The sequence below is a fragment of the Mastomys coucha genome, unplaced genomic scaffold (assembly GCF_008632895.1).
Source record: "Mastomys coucha isolate ucsf_1 unplaced genomic scaffold, UCSF_Mcou_1 pScaffold14, whole genome shotgun sequence".
NCBI classification, from domain to species: Eukaryota; Metazoa; Chordata; class Mammalia; order Rodentia; family Muridae; genus Mastomys; species Mastomys coucha.
This window is the reverse complement of record NW_022196896.1, coordinates 58764434-58769931: the sequence shown is the minus strand read 5'-3', so window position 1 is coordinate 58769931 and position 5498 is coordinate 58764434. Positions and strand designations below refer to the sequence as shown.

Below are 5498 nucleotides of genomic sequence, written 5' to 3'. Positions count from 1 at the left end.
CACCTGGAGGAAAGGCTCCAAAGCTTTTCAATGTAGATGTTTCTCTTAGCTGGTGTTCTTGCACCCTCAAGTGGTGCAGTGTGGAACTGTGTGACTTGGAGTTCTCATTTTCTATGATCAGAAAGTGGTGTTTCCCCTGTGTCTGTCCAGGCTCTAGCCATCACTTAACAGCATTATAAACCTACAAATCCGAGTGCAGATTTTGTTTGTTTGTTTTGAGAAGTTTAAGGTCCCAAGGAGCCATTCTGGTTGGAGTATTTTCATGGTTAAGTAGTATCCCTGATCCCTACAACAAATCTTTAAGAATCTGTAAGATATCTTTTAAAACAATACAGACTCAGGGCCTGAAATGCTATTTGAATTTTTTATTGGCTAGTTCTTTTGGTATTGAGAATAAATAATAATAACATAATAAATTAGGAAAGATGTGTGGCCAAATGGTCAATGGTGGAGAATTTTTTCTCTTCCTTTCCCTGCCTATGGTACTGTTTAGGAGCCTAATGACAGACATAGTACTAGAATTGGAGGCTTTTGTGAATGGCCACTTCGTGGACTGCCATGCAGCTATGCTGCCGACTCACACATCGCACAATTACTTATTCTTATTGTGGTTCCTTTATTCACACCTGCAGTATTCATTATGCTGCAGGTGCCCTGCTAAGGTGGGGACACCATGCTGAATAGGACTGACTAGGTTTCTGTCTGTATTGGGCTCCCATCCAAATGGTGAATACAGATAAGAAAGATCACTATAAAAATCACCAAAGGAATTGTAAATCGAGGTAAAGGCAATGAAAGAAGGAACAAAGAAATTGAGGTATCAGCTGAGTTTGCAGGGTGAGATAAAACATTTTGTAGTAAGGTGGCTGGGGTAAACTGCTCAAAGAAGATTCAAGTTACATGTAGATTGGAGTCTATTTTAAGTGATTTTCTTGTACTCATTCTGCCAATGGTCTTAATTCTTACCTACCTGTCTGTCTGTCTGTCTGCCTGCCTGCCTGCCTGCCTGCCTGCCTATCTATCTATCTATCTATCTATCTATCTATCTATCTATCTATCTATCTATCTATCTATCTATCTACACCCCAAATGCTGCCACCCTCCTGGTCCCCCCCCACAGAGTCCCTCTCCTGAGAAGTTAGATAGAGCCCATCCTATCCCCAACTGTGGCATCAAGTCTCTGCAGGATTAGGCCCATCCTCTCCCCCTGTGGCCAGAGAAGGCTGCTCTGTTGGGGAATGGATTTCATGGTCAGGTTACAGCTTTATGGAGAGCCCCCACCCTGTTGTTGATATACACCCATAGGGTGAAGCAGAACCCATGGACAAATAGGTTCCAACGTGCCCCGTCGTGCAGGGCAGTTGAACAGAGACTGTGGAGGTCACCTGGAAAAGAAAGCGAGACGGGGTGAGGGGGGGTGGGGTGGGGCAAAGGGACAATGACAGCAAGTCAAGGAGTCTGATCAAGCTGGAATTTTAAATTTTTCTCACTCAGGTTATATGTTCTTAAAAGCAGAAATGGGGAAAGGGGGAGGGGACAGGGTTGCTTTGTCTTCAGGGAGTGCAGACGATCGATCTCAGGATCAGGAAACTGGCTAGGTAGAAAGTTCAGGTTGCTAGGCACCTGTATATATGATGCATGATTATTTTGCCCCTAACTGTACATGACTATTTTGCCCCTAACTGGGCTAGGAGTTAAGCACTTGTCTACAGGACCCATAGATGTTTGATCTCATAGCAAAATGAATTGTTAGATGTCTAACCACAAAATCTAAGGTGGGCTTTCATAACCAAGTCGGTTGTTAGATACTTATCAGTAAGATTAATGAACTATTTGTTCTTATCTATGCTGGTACTAAGTGGGCTGTTGGATACCTGATGGCAAGGTTAATAGTCTTTCGTTCTTAACTGGGTCAGTACTTTCCTGTCGAGGCAGCTGTTGATTTCAGCTGGGCTAGTACATTCCCATGGAGGCCAAGGCTTTTGTACCAATAAGCAGTTATGGCTGACAGAGCAGTCAGGCTGCTCCCAACACCACGGGGTTCGGGTCCAGCTAGAAGTGCTTCAAGTGTTACAGCTCTCAGAAGAGAAGAGAGAGATTTGGGAGGTATATGCAGGGCAGGTAGCACCTGGTCTTGACACCCCCATTTTCCTCTCCCTCCCATCTCTCACCCAGTTTTCTCCCTTCCTCTGCCTCCTATGACTATTTTATTGCCCCTTCTAAGTGAGATACAAACATCCTCACTTGGGTCTTCCTTTTTGTTTCACTCATTTGGGTCTGTGGAGTATATCATGTGCATCCTGTACTTTATGGCTAATATCCATTTATTGGTGAGAACATACCATTCTTGTCCTTTTGGATTTGGGTTTCCTCACTCAGGATGTTATTTCCTAGTTCCATCCACTTCCCTGCAAAATTCAAGATGTCCTTATTTTTAATTGCTGAATAGTATTCTATTGTGTAAATGAACCTCATTTTCTGTATCCATTCTTTAGTTGAGGGACATTTGGGTTGCTTCCAGTTTCTGGCTATTATGAATAAAGCTGCTATGAACATAGTGGAGCTTATGTCCTTGTGGTATAGTAGAGCATCTTTTGGGTATATGCCCAGGAGTAGTATAGCTTGATATTCTATAGAACTACTTCCACTTTTTCTGAGAGACTGCCAGATTGATTTCCAGGTTATGTTGGACAAGTTTGCAATCCCACCAGCAATGGAGGGGTGTTTCTCTTTCTCCACATCCTCGCCAGCATGTGCTGTCCCTTGAGTTTTTTATCTTAGACATTATGATTGGTGTAAGGTGGAATCTCAGGGTCTTTTTTATTTGAATTTCCTGTATCAGTGCATTCACGGCATTGATACGTCCCACCAATACCATGCAGTTTTTATTACTACTGCTCTGACTTCAGCTTGAGATCCTGGATGATGATTCCTCCAGAAGTGCTTTTATTGTTCATGATTGTTTTAGCTATGCTGAGTTTTTTTGTTTTTCCATATGAAGTTGAGAATTGTTCTTTCAAGGCATGTAAAAAATTGTGTTGAAATTTTGATGGGGATTGCCTTGAATCTGTAGCTTACTTTTGGTAAGATGGCCATTTTCACTATGTTAATCCTAACTGATCCACGAGCATGGGAGATATTTCCATCTTCTGATATCTTCTTCAATTTCTTTGTTCCTGGACTTGAGGTTCTTGTCATACAGACCTTTCACCTGCTTGGTTAGAGTTATGCCATGATATTTTATATTATTTGTGGCTATTGTGAAGGTTGTTACTTCCCTAGTTTCTTTTCTGACTTGTTTATCATCTGTACAAAGAAGGGCTACTGATTTCTTTGAGTTAATCTTGTATCCAGCAACTTTGCTGAAGTTGTTTATCAGTCTTAGGAGTTCTCTGACAGAAGTTGGGGATTACTTATGTATCCTATCCTATCATTTACGAAGTGATACCTTGTTGTCTTCCTTTCCAATTTGTATCCCCTTGATTTCCTTTGTCTCATTGCTCTAGCTAGATCTTCATATATTATATTGAATAGTTAGGGAGAGAGTGGGAAGCCTTGTCCCTGATTTTAGTGGGATTGCTTTAAAATTCTCTCCATTTAATTTGTTGTTGGTTATTGGCTTACTGTGTATTGCTTTTATTTTGTTTAGGTACGTGCCTTGAATCCCTGGTCTCTCCAAGCCTTTTAACATGAAAGGATGTTAGATTTTGTGATGGTTTGTATATCCTCAGCCCAGGGAGTAGCACTACTAGAAGGTGTGGCCCTGTTGGAATAGGTGTGGCCTTTTTGGAGTAGGTGTGTCGCTGTGGGTATGGGCTTTAATACCCTAGTCCTAGCTGCCTGGAACTAAGTCTTCCACTAGCCGCCTTCAGATGAAGATGTAGAACTTTCAGCTCTGCCTGCACCATGCCTGCCTAGATGCTGCCATGCTCCCACCTTGATAATGTACTGAACCTGTGAACCTGTAAGCCAGCCCCAATTAAATGTTGTCCTTATAAGACTTGCCTTGATCATGGTGTCTATTCACAGCAGTAAAATCCTAACTAAGACAGATTTGGTTGAAGGGTTTTTAGAATCTAATGAGTTGACCAAGTGATTTTTTTTCTTTCTCTAGATGAGGCTTCGGAACCAGCTCCAGTCAGTGTACAAGATGGAGCCACTACAGAATGAGGAGGAGGTCTGGGTGAAGATCAAAGACCTGAATGAACACTTCATTTTGCTACCTATATGCGGGCTACTTCATGGATGGCACCACCATCAGAGAGTGTCTCCACACCTTGTAAACCAGTAAGTACTGCCCCATGTGCAACATCAAGATCCACAAGACACAGCTGTTGCTCAATCTCAAACTGGATCGGGTCATGCAGGACATAGTGTATAAGCTAGTACCAGGCTTGCAAGACAGTGAAGAGAAACAGATTCGGGAATTCTATCAGTCCCAAGGCTTGGACGAGTCTCCCAATACAGTGGTGAAGAGCCAGCCCTGAGCAACCTTGGCCTCCCCTTCAGCAGTTTTGACCACTCTAAAGCCCACTATTATTGATATGATGAGCAGTTGAGCCTATGCCTGGAGCGGTTGAGCTCTGGCAAAGACAAGAATAAAAATGTCCTTCAGAACAAGTATGTTCTGAATGTAACTCACTATATGTGAATTACATTGATGGATCTTCATATATTGAACCATCTTTGCATGTCTGGCGTGAAGCCTACTTGATCATGGTGAATGATTTCTGATGAGTTCTTTGATTCAATTTGCAATATTTTATTTTTATGAAGGCACTTAGTGCTACGAAATTTCCTCTTAGTGCTGCTTTTATTGTGTTCCATAAGTTTGGGTATGTTGTGCCTTCATTTTCGTTGAATTCTAGAAAGTCTTTAATTCCTTCCTGGACCAGGTTATCATTGAGTAGAGTTGTTCAGTTTCCATGAGTATGTGGGCTTTCTGCTGTTTCTGTGGTTGAGGTTCAGCCTTAGTCCATGGGGATCTGACAAGATGCAAGGGATTATTTCCTTGTATGTGTTGAGGTTTGCTTTATGCCTGATTATATGGTCAATTTTGGAGAAGGTTCCATGAGTTTCTGAGAAGAAAGTATATTCAAACAGTCTCAGTTCTTCTAGTGAATGCATGGTTCCTGGATCCATTCAATGATTTAAGGGAGATCCAGAGCCACCAGGGTACCAGATATGAAATTTCTAAATGGTGGAGACTAGACTCAAGTTTATAATGCAGGGTGTGCTGCCTCTTTTCTTGAAAATGCTGACTATCATTTAGTGTCAGGACAGAAGTGTAGAAGGGTTCAGTCGAACCTCTAGTGAGGAAAGCAGTGAATCTAACATGGAAAAGAACACTGTAGAGGAGAGGCACAGGGGCAGATGGTCAGCTGGCTACTTTCAGAGCTAGAGTCAGGTCTGGTCCTGATTGCTTCTGGGAATACTGTAGGCTTAGGTTTCATTCTAAGTGCAGTGGGAAATCACAGGTTCATTTCTGACAAGTCTCA

General features: G+C 42.2%; 1 pseudogene; it reads left to right on the top strand.

The window, feature by feature from the left end:
- Positions 1-4114: 4114 nt before the first annotated feature.
- On the top strand, positions 4115-4651 carry LOC116089403 (annotated as a pseudogene).
- Positions 4652-5498: the final 847 nt, after the last annotated feature.